Raw genomic sequence first — 19,737 nt, 5'->3', positions numbered from 1 at the left:
TTTTATATATCTCATTTTGGAAAGAAAAAAAATGAAACTTACTTGACAAGATATATCAAACAAACCTAGCATTGCAAGTGAATATTTGTGTAGAAATAAAATAATTTTTGGTGTAGGCCCTTCTTCTATTTTCTGCATTATGAACTTTAAAATGCTATAACTTTTATTACAGGTTCATGTAGTAAATTGTTGGTCGACACTGTGATAGAATTGTTAGTCGAACAATGTTAATTTTGAATTTACAGTGTCAATCGTGAATTTAGACTGTTAATTGTTAAATGAACACTGTTATTGGGGGAGGATCCTCCCAGCCATAAAATTAAAAAATACGACCAGCCTAGAAGTTTCCCTAAAAAATATTGATCAAAACCTCAATGTCGATAGGCTTCACACAAAAAAACAGTATTCTTGAAAAAAGTTGTTTTGATCAGAGATAAATAGAAAAAAGAACTACTCATTCTTTTTTAGACGGTAAATATGATTTAAACTCCAATCAAAAAAAATAATTCTGATCAAAAAAATATGAATTAAACTGCATATTCTTCAATATAACACTTAATTTATTTTTACATGAATCAATGTTCCATAATATTTTTTCCACCACAATAATTTCTAAAGTTACAAAATGATCAATTAAGTTCAATATTTTTAGACCCAGATGTGATCTACGACATATAGTTTGAAAGGGTCTCGAAACGAAGATAGTGTTTAGAGGTGATCTGCTCCTTATTTTTCGGGTATTGAGGGAAACCAATTCTCACAGGAAAAATTCTTTTCCATGGAATAGGGCCTAAATTGACAAAGTCACCTTGGCGCGATAACAGTATCACCCCGGAATAGGGACTTATAGAAGCCAAGGAAAAATTTGAACCAGTGGATTTCGAGATGGACGGCTCGAATTCGCAGTACACTGCATGATATCTTATCAAACAAACTAAAAAAACGGTTCTCTCTGTCTCTCTCTCTCACATACTTGATTCATTCACAACTATAAATAGTACCTATTCTTGTGTTACAAATCTGTAAATCAAACTCACATGAACTGATCATCTCTCCTCCCCCTTTTATTCCGAATCTACAATGATCAATCTGATGAATCTCATCTCTCCTCCATTTTATGGAATCTACAATGATTGATTACATGAATCTCAACTCTCCTCCTCCGTCCATTGTGGTTGAAATTAGAATAAATTGTTGTCGTTGGAGCTAGATCATGATATATTTCATCAATAATCAACTCGCTTGCTTCCTGGAGAACCAAAAATACGAAGAATTCGAGTAAACCTTTTTTGCTCTCTGTTTTGTAGGCAAAACTAGTCTCTCTCTTCTCTTCTATAGCCAATCCAGTATTTGGTACGTACCGGTGTTTAAGTATTTTGTGCTTCTAGCATTAAAGCGGAGTTGGCTAACAAAGACCGAAGTAATTGCATGCTAATCTCGAAGCTTAACAAACATCCCCAGATAAGAAAAGAGCTGCATTCCAGATGCATGTGGTGTTAAAAGGCGGTTGCAAAGAAGATCGATATAAAAAGACGGAACAAGCACCTGGTTAAGGAAGTCAATGTACTGTTATCATCATGTTTCTGTCGACAATAGCATCGGTAGCCAACACTCTCAACGAAATAAAGGAAAAACTGAAATCATGGAATTGGTTCAAAGTCCTTATCTTGACGGCTTTGCTGGTTGTTAGTAATTACTACATCATCGGGATCACGTACGACAAGAAGAATGAAGTTATCTTGGATGACCAAAAAGAATCTTCACCAAATTGGCAAGTCACCCCATACGGCGAATTTCATGCATGTTAACCGGCATTACCTCATTTGTTAAATTGGTGCAAAAAGAAAGTGAATCAGCGCTGGATGACCCTGATCTGAGTTGGAGTTGGGAATACAAGATGTGACCACCAAATATGTATACAATTGGATACTGAATTTGATACCAAATGGTATTATGATACTTTACTTCTCTTACATTCTGTCTTGGAGGGTTTATGCATGTGTAAGACTTCCGAAAACTCTGAGTATTACAAATGGCAATTATAGAATTAATGTATTGTACAATTCTGTTCTTTGTTCTTTTTTTCCATTCCATTTAACCATAGTCACTCTTAAATTAGGCTTTTTTCGTCAACATGGTAGGGAAATTTAATTGATAAAAATGCATGGCAGTACATTAATGAGGGTGATTAATATCGTTCCACAGATCGAGGATTCAATAACCAATCAAGACGTCTCACATCTTTAAGTACAAGGGTACCATAATCATTTAGCATTATCTGTTAACGGAGTTGGAGTTGTACTTTACTCCAAATTCATAAGGAGGTGAATTCGTCATGAGTAAATTAAACACAAGGGGGTCATCTGTGATAAGTATAGGTATCAACACAAGGGATAACTAGATGTATCTCAAAAGATAAAATTTTCCACGAGACAAGCTCTCCCTCTCGCCTGCCAATGGAGATTACTCACCCCTTGTTCAAAAGTTTGAGCTAAAAACCACGCAGGGGTTGGCCACTGCTGACTGCGTTCTTAGCACTTGTCGACGTTTGCGTTCTTAGAAAGAATAGAGAGAGAGACGCCAGGTTTGTATTTAGTGATTGAAAGAATAAGATTTCAATAGCTTTACTCAAATATCACCAATCCAACAAATAACCAAGCATTAAAAGATTTCAAGATCGAGGATCACTTAAATACCAATTTTCAAGAACAAATTGATTATGCTTGTACAATAAATTTTATGGTAAGCCACTTTTTTTTTAGAGCTTTTTTCTGGTTTTAATACAATGCTTTTTTGAACATTCATTGCTTGTCTGCCGCTCAAAAAAAAAAAATAAATAAATTTCATTGCTTGTGGAATTGAACTTGTTCATTGATAAGTGCCAAAACATACATATTTTAGCTCTCCAATCTACATTTATTAGTATTTTATTTTTATTAATTGATTTTTATTATGTGTTTTTATGTTTATAGGTAGCTCGAGCCCGTTGTCTGAGACTTTGGGTAGAAAGATGAATTTATAGAAGTTCCGGATCAATATGTAAAGTCCTTTGAAGTTAAATGACTAATATCTTATAATGTGAAGTTCAAGGGCCTTTTATGTTATTAGGGATTAAAACCCTACTTTTATATTAATCAGTGGATGTACTTACTTTGCAAGGGCTGCTGCTGCCGTGGAAAAGATTGGAGGAGGCGATCAAGGAATTGGTTCGGCACTAACGATACGACGAACGGGGGCTGCCATTCTTTGGTTCGCATATTATTTAGCTTCCTTTGAGTTTTTCTTTTTACCAAGTTATTTAAAGTCTTGTTTAATTACTCGCATTCCGATAACTCGTTTTAATTTATGTTTTTTATAAAAGTTGTTCGTTTGTTTTTGTTTGGTTTGTTATTTTCCGTATCGAGTAATAGAAGCATAATTCAAATTAGGGTTTCTTCTTTTTCTTGCATAATGATTAGTGAGTAGTCATATAGGTAGGGTCGCGGGGTGATTAACACTCCGTGACCAGTTCGGGCACGGTTCCTATTTTCAAACAATAAAGAAAAAATAATTTTAGATTAATAAAGAACATTCGTTAGATGAACTCGGGCATCGTCGGAGCCCATGTGAATGGGGGAACGGGGGTCCAAAACCCATTCTTCGTTACGCATGGGTAAACGGCGACCAGAGGGTCTCGCATCTTGCGGGGTATATTTTTCAATCTAAATTTAAATTTTTTTAAGACCACCAAATGGAGCAGGTTAATCCGGACTGGTTACGAGTGCTATGAACCCTGCGACCGTACCTTTCTTTTAATTATTTGAAATGTACAATCAATTTCTAGATTTAGTTAATTTTTCATCAATCGACAAAGGGTGGCTACCTAAAAGCCAGTTTAAATTATAACAACCCGAGTTTTTAGTCAACACACATCATCGTCTCTGTAGATTCGACTTCGGACTTACCGGATATTGTGCTATGTCGGTCTCTGCCCTACGCTTGGGGCAACCCATTATTTTAGGACTAAGAAATCGTCAAGCATTCATACTGAACAAAGAAACCCAAAACATTCATTCGCCTGTATCTGATTATGATTTTCTTTATTTACTCTTATAATGGGTATCAAAATAGAAGTGGCACTCAAAATTTGTAAATTTTATTGGGGAGTCTAAAGTTGCCGCACCTTAAACTTTAGTTCAGTATCGACACCGGAGAGGGAGACCAGGTTATATCTTGAAAGCACACAACCTAAGCTAATGGGTAAAGAGAAAGAAGAATTAAAGATATATTTTTCGGGAAATGAACTAAAGATATGTTGTACAAAAATTCTAACTCCACGCCCATATATACACTCATATATACACCCATACTCACAATAGAGGTGGGACCCACACACACTGGATGTGTAGTGTGTGCCGACTCCACCTCTATTGTGTGTGTGGGTGTGTAAATGGGTGTGTAAGTAAAATGATTGTATATTGTAATCCCACAAGCTAATACTATTGTTTTCCACCGTTTGAAACTTTATGCATTTGTGTAGCATGCGTATTACAGTAGACACCCCACAAGAATTAAAGATATATTTTTGTGGGTGTTAAATGAATTAAATAATTATGTGTGGATCATCCATATATGGTGTATCCTACCCCTCCATAAGAAGAAGCAGTTTTGGGGGATTTTCGCTTGCCAAATTTTGTCCAATTTGGACAATTATACCCCTCTATTGTTGGTTTGTTGTTCTTGGTCGGTTGACTATAATGGTCATTTTACCTCTTGTGCTTTGCGGGCTACGTGGCCTCCTCTCCTTTTCTTCCTCTGCTCCACACAACACCTATGCACATATACACAACAGAAAGTAGAGGAGATGAACACGTTTAAAGAGAGAGAAAGAGGGAGAAGAAGAGAAGCGAGATTTGAGGCGGACTCGACGAGGTAATCGCTCCCGGAACTCACGTAATACCCCCCTCTCTCTCTCTCTCTCTCTCTCTCTCAGAAAGACAGTATGAGCAAAGTAAAGAAAATCAGTCAACTCACGCTCACTGGACGATCCCACCATCAAATCTTAAACCCTAGGCTTGCAAAAATCGCATAAGGTAGAAATATTTTCTCTGTGTGTTAAATGTTAATCTGTTCTGGTTGTAGATCTAGGGTTTTCTTTAAATTTTATTTCTATGTATTCGATTTGCCCACTTGCATGTCTTTGTTAGTGTTAATTTTTTTGGGTTGGCAGTTAGCAGATCAGAGATAGAAAGAGGGCGGTGGCGGTGGCGGTGGCAATCGGTGGTGGTGGTGGTTTTGTTGGCCAGAGACACCCAAAACCAAATATGTGGTTTGCTCTCTCGATCGATCGATTGAATCCACTCCTCGCCCTCTCCCCCAAATCTACTGTCCAAAAACCCATACTAATTTCATTTAGTTTCTGAAGCGTTATGTTAGAGTTTCACTGTTTTTGAAAATTTGACCGAAAATTAAAATTACATTGAAATGATGTTTAATTTACGCAGATTTGAGAGTACGTAATTCTCTAACTTCTTTATTTTTTTTTTCGAGGTGACCAAAAAATGGAATTTTTAGTTCCGGAAGATAAATTTGTAGCAAAATAAGTTAGGGTTTTTAATTCGATTTCATCCACTTTCATGACTATTTTGCTGTAATTTGTGATTGAGTTCTGAATATCTTTGCTATGTACTATTTTTCTGCTCTGCTTCAGTGATGGAAGACGAAGAGGAACATGGGTCCACTAATTTCATCGGATCTTGTCCAGAAATCGAGGGTCAAAGGTGAGATTTTTATCTAAAATTTTTGCACCGTCAATTTTATTATTGTTATTTTTTTTGAAAATTTGGGGTCACACACTGACTGATAAACTGCTTTGGTCTTGAGCTTTAGTTTTTGGGGCTGAATGTTGCATATTCTCTTTGATTTGTGTTGAACTATTAAGTATCCAATGTGCTTTTTAGCGTATAATGCAACTCATGACCTTGCTCACACATATAACTTTGGAAACGCATCACCTTTGGGGGTGATTTTATGGAGGTGAAATGATTTAGATGAGCATGAGTCACTATACAGGAAGTATAAATGTATCAACAATCATGTTGATACTAGTCATGTTAATAGGCAATCAGTTTTTAAGATCACCGATTACACTTATAGTAATTTAGATGACAATATTTGGAGAAACTTCTTGATCAATCATGGAGATCTTTGATTGGGAACAGGTTTTAGCTGCCACTCAAACACCAGGAGAAGGAGAAGCAGGAAACAAGCGGTTCTAATTAAGGTGCAGTAGATTATAATTTACATGGATATTTGAGGTGTGTGCTAGGCTTAGAATCATTCACTATCAATCTGTTTTTAATCTTTGGAACTTAAAAAGGACTAATTGTGGTATTGATGATTTAAATAGGATGCCAAGAAGAAGAACGTGGAGCAGATTCTAATTTTGTCCGGTGATCATCTCTATCGGATGGATTACATGGACTTTGTGCAGGTACTTACCTTTTTATAAAAATTGTCACATCCAGAGTCTTCAGTTGATTTCTTATTGAGCAACGTAATTGCAGAAGCATGTCAACTTACAAGCTGATATCATGGTTTCATGTGTCCTCGAGTCCCCATGGATGATAGGTATGCTATAGTCTTCAAGTTAAACATAATTCCAGCTATTTAATATCAGGTCTTCAATGCATTTGAATTTTTATGTGACTGCACCTTGTGCCTAATGAACTGCCAATTTAATTTGTTATTATGATTTGCAGATTTCTTGTTTTGAATTTTATACAAAGATATTATTGTTCTACTCTTGACTTTTGAGAAAATACTGTTCTTTGTTGCATAGTTGCATAGTTATTACTCGAAGGTTGTCGCCATTCTTCCAAAGACATGAGTAGGACCATTTGGACTATGCTGGGGCCTAAATTGTGCATTCAATACACAAGTACGTACCACGAAGCTGCCATAATTGAAATTGACTTTCTGCCAAAAACTTGTGAGGCATGATATTGGTGGTACACGATAGAGATCTGCTTTCTATATGTTCTCTCTGTTTGCTGTTTTAGTTTGAAGTATTGTGTACATGTTTCATATTTTGTATTTGTGTTCAAATACAGCATTGGATTGACTTGTATTGTAAGTATTTATTGGTACTTGTGGTTGGATTATTCAAAGGGCATCCATATTTTATCATAGCCTAAATATTCTGTGAGTAAAACTTGTGGATGGATTCAAATGGCACTACAAGAAAAATGAAAATTGGTGATGAAAAAGTGGCGACGAAATTTAATTTCGTCACTAAATGAGTATATTTGGCGACGAAAAAATAAATTCGTCACTATTTTGACAACTTTCGTCAGGAAATAATTTCGTCACCAATTATACATGTTTAGTGACGAAAAAAATATTTTCGTCACCAAAGGTACCCATTTGGGGACAAAATACATTTTTCATCGCCAAAAGCTTAAAAAATGTGACGAAATTTTTTTTCGTCGCCAAAGATAATCATTTGGTGACAAAAAATATATTTCGTCGCCAAATGAAAGCAATTTAGTAACGAAATATTTTTTTCATCACCAAATGCTTAACTTTGGGGACGAAAAATATATTTCGTCATCAAATGGGTACATTTCGTGACGAAATTTATGAATTGCGCTTTGTCACTAAATATATTTCGGACATAACTCTTTACTAAAATCTCTGATTGAGATAATTCAAATTGGGTTTGAACAATAACTCAATTGCCTACAACTTTCATGTTTATCAAAATTGCTAATTTTAATGTTTAAGGGTTCAAAATTACATTCGAAATACATTTTCATGTTAAAACATATGTGTTATATATTAAATATTTCAAATATTTACTTAAAAGTTTGTGTAGTGCAGTTGGTTAGAGCTTGCGCAAAAAACTCAAGAGACTCAGGTTCGAAACCCTGCAGGAGCAAAAGAGAAGGATTTCTTTTCTCATATGAAAAATAGATTTCGTCACCAGGTAGGAATCCTCGACAACCTTTAGTCGACAAAATTTTTTTCGTCACCTATATTATTTGTGACGAAAAACATGCAATTTGTGACGATTTTCATTCGTCACCCAATTGAATTTTTCTTGTAGTGTGGTCTTAACAGGTATTCTGTGATTTCCCATTGATCTTGTCCGGGAATTTGGGCAAACAAAGTCATGCAGTTACTCCAAAATTCCAGTTGGTTGTACAGCTACTTATGTATATGAAACAGACTTCTGCTGCCAACTTTAGATAGGTTTTTTGCTAGACATACTTATCTATATAAAACTCAACACCAAACTCATACAGCCTATGTTTCCAAAAAAATTCCACACCATTCAACGGGCATGACGGACGTGCATTGCACGTTGCGATGTACCTAGTTAGACATAAATAAACCAACACTCAACAAGTGATTTTCATAATATATGTGAAAATCACCGATCGAATTTGTGTGCATAATATATGTTGTAAGTTCAAAATTATAGTATGTATCATCCATTTTAACGAAAGATATGTGATTTTCATAGTTATACGAAGTTATAGAAATCGAGTTTGAAAGGGTCTCCAAATGAAGATACTATTTAGAGGTGATTTACTCCCTATTTTTTCGGGTACTGAGAGGGAAACCAAATCCCGCAGCAAAAATTCTTTTTCCACGGAATAGGGCCTGAAATGACATGTGCCTCCAGTTTCTAAGATGGATGGCTTGAATTGCGCACTAGCCTACATGGTACCATCTCAAACAAACAGAAAATATCTCTCTCTCGCTCTCGCTCTCGCTCTCGCTCTCGCTCTCTCTCTCTCTCTCTCTTCCTTCTTATTTTAAAGCTTAAAATGTTAGAATGTTAATATATACTCCCTCCGTCTCTTTTTAAGTGTCCTACTTCGTAACTCCAACTTATTAAAAAGACATTATCACTATACATTTCGCATCAATTTTTTCCTCCACTTTCTCTACTTATCCATCATCATTACATTTTTACTCACTAACTTTTCAAAATGGAATCTATTTTTAAGGACAAAATAGGCAATGCAGCAACTTTTACCCACTAATTTTACAAAATGAACACTTATTAAGGGACAGTCCAAAATTAAATACTGGACTCCAAATATGGGACGGAGGAAGTAACTTTTATTTTTGGGGAAATTCCTGGCCGGTCCCAAATTTTACATAGGGTTCCATGCAAACCCTTTTTTAAAGTTCTATCCCATCTAGACCCTTTTTAAAGATGCTTTTACTATTTCGCCCCTATCACTTTTCATACCTCAAGAATTCATACCTTCGAGAATTCACACCCTCTCAGAAATTCACACCCCCAAGAATTCACACCTCCCAGAATTCACACTCTCAAGAACTCACACCTCCGAGAATTCACACCCCTCCGAGAATTTACACCTCTCAGAATTCACACCCCCAATAATTCACACATCCGAGAATTCACACCCTCCAGAATTCACACACTTTCGAGAATTCACACCTCTCAGAATTCACACCCCCAATAATTCACACCTCCGAGAATTCACACCCCTTAGAATTCACACCCCTCTGAGAATTCACAACCTCAAGAATTCACACCCCCAAGAATTCACACATTTCAGAATTCACATATCTTTGTAAAATTCACACCTTTACGGAATTCAAACCCCTAAAATTCACATATTTTTTTGCAGAATTCACGCCCCATCTGCACTATTCGCACCTGAGAATTCATACCTCTCAAAATTTACACCCATTCCCAAGAATTCACACCCCATTCGCAAGAATTCACATTCTTTTGCAGAATTCACACTCCCAAAAATTTGCACTATTCACACTCCCAAAAATTTGCACTATTCACACTCCCGAAATTCGCTTCTTTAAAAAAAGACACAATTCACACTTAAATAAATAATTCATATGTTCGTAAAAGACACAATTCACATCTTAAAAAAGACAAAATTAGCATCCCATCTATATTTTTCACATCCTCAAAAAATGAGATATCAATTGAGAGACTCGTGATCTTTACAGAACAAATCAATTGAATCCCAATCATGCAAAAATTGAACAAATCAATTCACACCAAGTGAAGTACAACAATCTACTGTATAACAATACAAGAACGAAACGATTACTAGAGAAATCAATTGAGTGACTCATGATCATTACTGCAACGATCTCAAACGTATCAACGAGCGTAGCTGCAAAATAAAATTAAAAAAACACAACAATAATCACAATCAGATTAATTAAGAAAAAGAAACAAATAAACGTATATATTTATATCTATTTACGAATAAGAACTTACCGAGGTGGATTTCTCCGAATGATCCGCTACCGATCTTTTGCTCGAGCTTGTGTTTGCCGCCGACGATCCCGGCAAATACAAGTTTTCAGTTGCCGGATTTTCCATTACGAGTTCATCAACCAGATCAACAAACACGTGGTCAGTTCCTAATGCACAGATCGAGTTTTCAATTGATTATTCAGATGTTTCCACAGAAATAATAGCTCACTGTAAACAGTGGTGTTCGAAATCGAGGAGAGGGACGAGAACGGCGTCGTTAGTGAAATGAGACGATTGGTGGCGGCGGGGAAGAGGGGGGCCAGCGGTTGCAGTTTCCGGTGGGGAGTTGTTCGGAGGGTTGGATCGGATTATGTCGCCATATTACGGGAGAGGTGGATGCGTATTATGACGACGAGAGTCCTAGCGAGAGGTATATTTTTGGTAGTTTACCTAGAATAGGGGTTAGGCGGAATAGTGTTGACAGGAGGTGGGCTCGGACGGAAAGCGGGTGACGAAAAGGGGCCGGCCAGTAAAAATCCCTTTATTTTTTCATATCTATTTTGACAGAGAGGGAGAGGGATAGGGAGGGAGAGAGAGATAGAGACTACTGTGTGAATGCATTAAATGCGCACATGGTAGTGAGAGAGAGGGAGTGACGCATGTGGAATTTATTTGGATGAGGATTTAGTGAGGCATGGAATTATAGGGGAAGGATCCTACAAGCCGTAAACTTAAAAAATAGGTGACCAAAAAAAAAAAACAACTTAAAAAGTAGGACCAGCCCGGAATTATGCCCAAAATCTTTTGATCTCAACCGCACCGTACATAGGCTTCCTAGAAAAAAAAAAGTATTCTTGACAAAAAGTAGGTTTGATCGGAGATAAATGAAAAAACAAACTACTCACACTTTGTTAGAATGGTAAATACGATTTTAAATTTAAACTACCTATTTTTCACTGTAACATTTAATTTGTTTTTACAAGTATCAATGTCCCACAAATTTTTTTTAGAAAAATAATTTTAAAATTTACAAAATAAACAATTAAAATCAATATTTTGAGACCCCGATGTGATATACGAAATCGAGTTTGAAAGGGTCCCCAAACGAAGATAGTGCTTAAAGGTGATTTCTCCCTATTTTTTTGGGAATGGAGAGAAATCAATTCCTGCAGGAAAAATTCTTTCCCATGGAATAGGGCCTAAAATTGACACCACACCCTAGTGTGATAACGGTATCGCCCAAGAACAGGGACATCTAATGCACCGTTCAGATCTGTACGTACGACACGAGGAGAAATTTGAACCAATGGTTTTCGAGACAGACTCCTCGAATTGCGCACTACACTGCATGGTATCCTATCAAACAAACTAAACTGAAAAAATGGTTCTCTCTCTCTCTCTCTCTCTCGATCTCTCTCTCTCTCTCTCTCTCTCTCTCTCACACACACACACACACGCACGCACACACACATCCTTGATTCATTTACAACTATAAATCTTACCTATTCTCGTGTTACAAAACCATAAATCAAACTCCCATGACCTGAATATCATCTCTCCTCCTCTTTTTGCTAGGATTGTATCTACAATGAATCATCTCATGAATCTCGTATCTCCTCCATTTTATGGAACCTACAACGATTGATTACATGAATCTCAACTCTCCTCCTGCGTCCATTGTGTTTTTCTTTATATGCTTCAGAAAGCCATTCTTTGTAGTTCGAGTCAAGGTTAATGATTGGGGGTTTCTCTACTTCAGGAAAAATTGTGCCCAAGAGGGCAATCGGAACTCCTTTGGCATCTTCATGCTGGTAGCGGGTTTTAGAGAGGATGGTAGAATCGTATACATCATCTTCATGAAGGAGGGGGAAAATGTTCCGACAATGAAGAAAGAAGCATCCGGCGATGAAAAGACCATATGGTTTTTTTTTTTGCTCGGCAACCATATGGTTTTTTCTTCACGTTATGTTTTACATACCACAACCTCTAGCATCGCACCAAGAAATGAAGCAGCACAAGATTAACTGCCGGCCCATATTAAGAGGCCAAACCAATTAAGGTTGTTCTCTAGCGCCATAACTTTCCTCCCGACAAAGCAGAGGAATCTCCAAATAAGCACCAACAGTGTCTGGATCACGCATCAAACAAACTTGATCAAGATTTTAATCAACCACCACATCCAGCCGAGCACAGACATTTTTGCTGTGCAGAAAAAAAAATTAGAAATGTGTCAATGAATGAGAATTGAGAGGACGTGTGGAGGACATCGGGAATAAGATAATATATAGTCAGGGGGATAGCCAGGATCTATTTGGCGTGGGGTCAAGCATCTACAACACGTATAATTTGTATTTCATACTTGTAATTGTATAATATAGTTCTTACACTAAAATAATAAATGAAAAGTGGTTATCTAGTCATATTTTATTGGTATGTAACTTCATTTAGAATTGACCCCATCGAAGGACATTGTTTCACGTAGAAGTTGATGATTCTAATGACACTTTTCTTTTGAAAATGTCTCCCCCTAGCTATAGAAAAAATAAAATAACAAAACAAGAAAAACAAAAAATCCCCACAATCCGTTCAGTTGTTGAGAATGCTGTATGAGAAACTGTTCTCAAGAAAAGTGAAATGGGGTGAAGTAAAAAAAAATGAAATTTATTTTTTTGTGTGTGATTTTGTTGACAATAAATCTTGCAGGAAAACAATAATTCCTCCCTTTTGGCGAGACCTATTTTGCAAAAAAGTTTTTTCCGATGGAAAAGTTAAAGTTGTGAGTCCTACAACTTTTTTGATAACTGAACACACATAAAATTCGATTTTTCCGTCCTTTTCCATTCTTTCCGTGCAACTGGGCCCAAGTGTGAGAAAAGAATTACATTGAAGCAATAGATTCCGACCTTGATACCAAACTAAACCAAGAATATTAATCTTCCAACTTAAAACCATAAAACTATTAAATTGGTCTCCTTTTACACTCATTTGTTTTCCCTACTCTCCCTTCCCCTTCATATATATGAATTTTCTAATATCAAACGTCCAATTTCCGACTGTTTCAGCTTTCAATTTCATTCAAATTCACAGTAACAAAAATAAAAAACAAAGACAAACTGAACCAATCAAATGAAAAACTTGATGAAAGCAAGCACACAGCTGGAAGACATGAAGGCTACAAATCAACATGTTAGATTTTTTTGTGTGGGGAGGTTTTCAACTTACAATTAATTGACAATAGGTGGAGAAACTTACAAATTTGCTTCGTAGTTTCCAATATAATGGAATAACACTCCAAGCGTAGGGTTTAATACGTCGAGATAAGCATAATAATCCGGAAGACCGGGTATCGTACTCAAGAGAATATTTAGTACGGCTTGGATGGATTTGTAGATGTAAACAATGTTTTCGGCCTTTAGACAGCCAACTTTGTTTTACTTTAAGCGGTGGAAAATAAACGGCTAAATTAAAACGAAGATTTAACTAAGATAAAATGGAAGGCTAGGTCTAGGAGATTCTAACACCTACGACTCAAGTCAAATCACTTTTCTCGTCCTACCCGGAAGAAATATGGTTCGAACACCGAGCGCGTTCTAGAATACATTTGGCAAACGCCTCGAGCGACAGAGCTCTATGCATCATGTGTGGCAAGTAGCATGCGCGCTCTTGCCTATACATGATCAAGGAGGTTAACACCTTAGCAATTTGACAAACGAACCCGAACTAACTTGATTTTCGAACCCAAGATTGAAACTTTATGATGAGAAAAACAATATCAACTCAAGACGTACATGAGGGGCTAATCACCCCATGACCAAGCCCTAAAAGACTACTTACTCATATCTAGAGAGATAGAAGGAAGGCAAAATCTAGCTAAAATATTGAATCAACGAAACTTGAAATAAACTTGAAAATATTATAAATCGGGAGCGTAGCTACAACTTTAATGAAGACGCAAATAACAAAACAAAATTAACTAAGCTAGAAATGCAGGTTTTTAGCTAAAAAAATGAAGAACAAGCGAGAATAAATTCAAAATGCAAGCAAATCCTATTCTAGATCTAAAAAGGGTACTACTCTATCTAATTCGTGCAATGGTAACATAACGGAATATTTATACCGTTCCCTAATTTTTAGCTACGAAGGCCCCTCGGTACCGATACCTCTTCTGACTTGGTATCGATACCGAGCTCATCAAGCTGATTTTTTTTCCTTCTCAGTATCGATACCTCTACTGAGTTGGTACTGATATCGAGGCCTCTAGCTGCTTCCTTCCAACCCTCTCAGTACCAATACCTCAGCTGACTTGGTATCGGTACCGAGACCTTTAGCTCCAGCATTTGCTCTTTGGTCCTCTACTTGGCCTTTCGTGCCGTCAGGTCACCTCTGGGCCTTCCATCACTACAAGAAAATTTGCATTAGGTGACAAATGAAAGTTGTCACAAATTGCATGTTTTTCGTCACAAATAGTATACGTGACGAAAAAAAAATTGTCAACTAAAGGTTGTCGAGGATTCCTACCTCGTGACGAAATTTATTTTTCGTCACCTATGGTGTCTTTTGATGACGAAAAATTTCGTCACGAAAAAATCACTTGGTGACAAAAATTTTTTGTCACCTATTATTCTTTTTGATGACGAAATATTTTGTCTCCATTCTAATAATTATTTGTCACCAATTCTCAATTTCGTCACTAATTATGGCAGGTGATTGAACAATGTAAATACATACGTGACAAAAAAAGTTTCGTCACCAAAGAAATTAATTAAAAATAATAATTGTGACAAAATATTTTGTCACGTAAAATTTCCAATTAGTGACGAAAGATATAGTCATTAAAAAGTTGATGAGAGAAACATCTTTGGTGATAAAAAAAAATTGTCACCTTAAATATGTGTATAGGAAATAAAGTGACAAAATAAATTGTCACTAACACTCTTCCTACAAGACAATATCATCCTATTCATTTTGGAATTCAATACTCAGCCAAATAAATGAACTATAAGTTACACCATAATAGCCAATACATCTTTGTAAACCATTATAATCATGTGCCAAACTAGATATCCATTAACCACAAAAACTATGTATTCTATACCAAATTAATGTCCATTCAACCATAGGATCTAAAGCATCAATATTCCCATGACAAAAACATGAAAGGTAGACCATACCATATATGTTCATCATAGTTCTGTAGCATCATTAAAATGAAAAAAGAAGACTCGGAACTTCATCCAAAAAAGGAGTCTTCATAGAAGCATATATCCAGAAAAGAAGACTCGGACCTTCATCCCAAAAAGGAGTCTTCATAGAAGCATACATCCAAAAAAGAAGACTCGGACCTTCATCCCAAAAAGGAGTCTTCATATATCCAAACAAAAAGTCTTCATAGAAGAACGTCTATATACCATCTTCCCCCCTACAAACCTTATGTGTATTCAATCTGCACATAAAAAGTAGGATAAAGTATTTTGGTTATGATGTCAATAGAACACAAAACATTATGGAAACTTAACAATCTGCACAGTACACCTTATGCGTATTCAATTTGCACACACAAAGTATTTTGGTTATGTGTTAGGTGTGTTGTGTCCACTAAAGGTGTGTGTTGGTGTGAGTTGTGTGTGTTGCGTCCACTAAAGGTGTGTTGTGTCCTCTAAAGGCGTGGATTTCATTACTGGTGTGTGTTGTGTGGGTGCCAAGTGAGTTGGAACACAAAAAACAGCCAAAAACCATCAGTAAAGATCAGCCCAGCAATCCAAAAAATTAAGAGCAGCAACAACAAACATGAGCACCAAAATGCAAAAGGGAATTGATATTGTCTTGTTTATTCTGTTACTTTATCTCTTTCTCTTATAGTTGAGCTGTTGGGTAATGGATGTAATCTACAACTTTTGTATGTCATGTTAGGTAATGGCTGTAATCATTGTAGTGGCAACAATGTGGTGCATGTCAGTCCACTAGGGTTTGTTTAAGATGGCTTGAGTGCATCTCAGATAGATTGTTTGCTGTCTCTATAGCTCAATTGTAGTTGCTCAATATAGCTCAATTGTGTTGGTTTTCAAGTGGAGCAGGTACCCTCTTCTGCATATGCTTCACTGCTACTCCTGTGTGTAGTGCAGCAAGGGTTTAACATAGAGTACCACTGGTGCTTTGTTGGTCTAGCTGATCATTCATTGAAAGTGCTGACTGTGATGGCAGTCTTTATGTTGTATAAGGTATCAAGCTATATGTTAAGTAGTTGTGAGCTTGGGGGTTGTCCTATTGTTTGTACCTACCCTTGGGGGGTTGTCCCTTGGGTTGTTTAAGCCTTTCTAGAGGGCATGTCCCTAGTTATGTTTTGATTTCCTAGCTTGTTTTTGACTGCTCATGTGGTGTATCATGCTCATCCTCATTGCTAGCCTGCCTGCTGCTGTCCAGTAGTGGCAGCCTGCTACTGTTCTGCTTCGCTACTACTACTGCATCCTGGTTGCTACTGGCTGTTACTATAATGGCAGCAAACTGCTACTGTATCAGAGCCCTTTTGGCTGCTGTATCTAGGTTCCACAAGACTATACAAGCTGCGTGCATCATTTTTGCAATTCCAGCTAGTCAATTTCCAAGTGTAAGCTGCCGTGTGTGTTCTTCAAGCAGCCAGTCAATTTTGCAATAGCATACTTAGTTTGAGAAAGAAGTATACTTGAAGCAAGTTTTTGAACCTTTATACCCAAAAAATAACTCAATGAACCTAAATCTTTCATGACAAATCTTGTATGAAGTGTAGCAATCAACTGAGTAATATACTGAGTATCACTACCTGTGATTAGAATATCATCCACATAAACAAGAACAAGTGTAAGACCTTGATCAATTTTAAGAGTAAATAAAGAGGAGTCTGCTTTGCTGTTGGTGAGCCCCTGCTTAATGAGAAACCCATAAAAGAGAGAGAACCAAGCCCTAGGAGCTTGTCTTAAGCCATACAATTAAGGCTTTGTTGAGTCTAGAAACATGATTAGGAAAGGCCTCATTTCTGTAACCTTGAGGTTGTTTCATATATACTTCTTCTATAATACCATGTAAAAAGGCATTAGAAACATTTAGTTGTTTAATGTCCCAATTATGATGCACAGCTAAGCTAAGCACCACTCTCACAGTCGGTTGCTTAATGACAGGGCTAAAAGTCTTTGTGAAATCCAAACCTTCTTGTTAATTTCCATTTGCCACTAGCCTTGCCTTGTATTTAGCTGCACTTTCATCTGAGTGATGCTGGATTTTAAAAATCCACTGGCATCCTATAATGTTTTCTCCTGAGAGTGGATAAACTAAAGACCATGTGCCCTGCTTTACTAAGGCTTGGTATTCTTCTGCCATAGTTGTTTGCCACTGAGGATGCTTAATAGCTTCAGAAAATATCTAGGTTCTACAGTTGGAACAAGCTCACTCACAACAGCAGTTAAACTGTGTTTAGGTTTGTGCATGCCATATTTAGACCTAGTGACCATGGTATGTTGAATGAGAGGAATGGAAGAAGACGAAGGTAACCTAGGAGGACAGGCTCCTAAAACTTGGTCTGGAGACAAAACTGGGGAAGCAGAGATAGAATCTGCAGGAGAAGGAGTCTGAGCAATCACATGAGTGTCCGAATGTAATGAAGAAATAGGATATGAGACATGTAAATGAGGTTGAGAAATAGGAGAAGAAAGAGAAACAGGAACAGACAAGGGAATAGAAGAAGAATTAGAAAGAGACACTGAGGAAGAGGGAAAAGAGATTACAATATCTTCAAAAGATGTTAAAGGGACAATAAACTTAACTGAATCAGAGACATAGTTAGACGAAGAAAATGATGTACAGAGTAGGGAAATTCACTTTCTATGAATTTGACATGTCTGGATATGTAAATCTTTTTAAGCACAAGGTCATAGCACTTGTACCCTTTAGTATGATCACAATATCCTAGGAAAATGCATGGTTTAGATTTAGGAATCAGTTTATGACAGCATATGGTTTCAACCAAGGATAACAACAACCACCAAAAGGTTATAAGATCATATAGTTTAGTTGGCTTTGAAAAAGAAGAACAAAGGGAACCTGAATTGTAAGGAGGAATGAGGTAACCTATTGGCCAGGTAAACAACAGTGGTACGTAAGAGCTTCTAGCCAAAACACAATAGGTAAATGACCTTGTAATAAGAGAGCAATAGTGGTTTCAATCAAATGTCTATGCTTTCTTTCCACAACCCCATTCTGTTCAGGGGTATGTGGACATATAGTTTGATTAATAACTCCACTTGTCAAGAAAAAGATGGAGTAGAAAATGATTAACAAACTCACCTCCATTATCTGCTTGGTCTTCTATTAGAAGACAGGCTCCTCAAGTTAGATGGGTCAAAGTGGTATGGTTTAAATATGCAGTGCCTAGATGGTCTATCATTCAATGGTTGGTTGTATTAGGCAGGTTATCCACTCTAGATAGGCTTCATAAATGGGGGATTGTCATGGAGTCTCACAAATATGCAGTGCCCCTGTGCCTTTGTAAGTGGTTTTGGCTATAAAACTTAACTTAGACAATATATATATATATATAAATAGGGAAAGCATGATGTACTAACCAGCAAGTTGTTAACCGGTGAATCCTTGTTGTTTAAGAAACGCCATAACACTAGCCAAAGTCTTCCCCTGTTCCTCTATCTTATTGTTTGCTGCTTCAATTCCTTCCGCTTGCTCCTGAATTTTTTCAGCTTGCTCTTGCACCTTTCCCTCGAGGTGTGTTACATACTCCCTGTTCACAGTCCTAATAGAGGAGGAAGGCCTAATGCCAAGTCCATTCACATAGCCTGACTTTGCCTTGAGTCCTTTAACGGAGAGCTCCTCTTGCGTAATCGGGATTGCACCTTCCTACGCATTATGTTCAGTCTCTATTTGTACCATCTTATCCTGTCATTTTAAAGTAAATGCCAAATTTAAGTTCTGACAATTTAGTATAGACAAGTTCTAATAATTTAGAAGACACTAGTACACCACAAAAGTACTTGATACACGTACATAGAGAACTTCGGATTCTGAAGAGATCCATTTTTGTGTGTCCTTATTGAAGTGGGTATCCTTGTACATCTCTGTTACCGCGGGCACAACACCTCCATTATCGTGCATCTGATATAATATGTTCTCATCAAATGAGTTAATAAAGCATGTTCATATTGTAAAAAAAAAAAAGTGAAGGCCAATATAATAGAAAACGCACCGCAGCGGCAACCTTAACTGGGAGTGACTTTGATCCACATCTATGTTTTGTCTTAGACCAAGACCTGTTTTTTATTTTTTGTATTGGCAAAAGAAACATATCGATAAAATAGAAAATGAGTTACGAAGAGAAGAAGCTATTGAATTAGCCCAGTTGTTATCGGAATATAAAATATAAATGCCTAGAAGATATCGATTAAACATAAAATAGCCCAGTTGTGATTGAATCCAATGGAAATTTCAGACTTAATTTGTCAGTTGGCAGGTAT

General features: G+C 36.8%; 2 long non-coding RNA genes across 4 annotated transcripts; one reads left to right on the top strand and one right to left on the bottom strand.

The window, feature by feature from the left end:
• The first annotated feature begins 4,938 nt into the window (after nt 1-4,938).
• Nucleotides 4,939-7,142, top strand: LOC131334370 (uncharacterized). Of its 3 annotated transcripts, XR_009202141.1 has the most exons (4): nt 4,939-5,072; nt 5,690-5,759; nt 6,546-6,609; nt 6,829-7,142. It is a non-coding gene; the product is annotated as an uncharacterized LOC131334370 (long non-coding RNA). The 3 variants fall into 3 exon arrangements; XR_009202139.1 differs by lacking the exons at nt 6,546-6,609; nt 6,829-7,142 and adding an exon at nt 6,201-6,319; XR_009202140.1 differs by lacking the exons at nt 6,546-6,609; nt 6,829-7,142 and adding an exon at nt 5,869-5,902.
• An 8,171-nt stretch (nt 7,143-15,313) lies between these two features.
• LOC131333205 (uncharacterized) lies at nt 15,314-19,379 on the bottom strand. The gene is made up of 3 exons (XR_009201753.1): nt 19,271-19,379; nt 18,838-19,162; nt 15,314-15,689 (listed from the first exon to the last, which is right to left on the bottom strand). It is a non-coding gene; the product is annotated as an uncharacterized LOC131333205 (long non-coding RNA).
• Nucleotides 19,380-19,737: the final 358 nt, after the last annotated feature.

The sequence above is a fragment of the Rhododendron vialii genome, chromosome 7a (assembly GCF_030253575.1).
Source record: "Rhododendron vialii isolate Sample 1 chromosome 7a, ASM3025357v1".
Classification (NCBI taxonomy): domain Eukaryota; kingdom Viridiplantae; phylum Streptophyta; class Magnoliopsida; order Ericales; family Ericaceae; genus Rhododendron; species Rhododendron vialii.
Note: the sequence above shows the minus strand (reverse complement) of the source record. Positions and strands in the feature narration are given on the sequence as shown.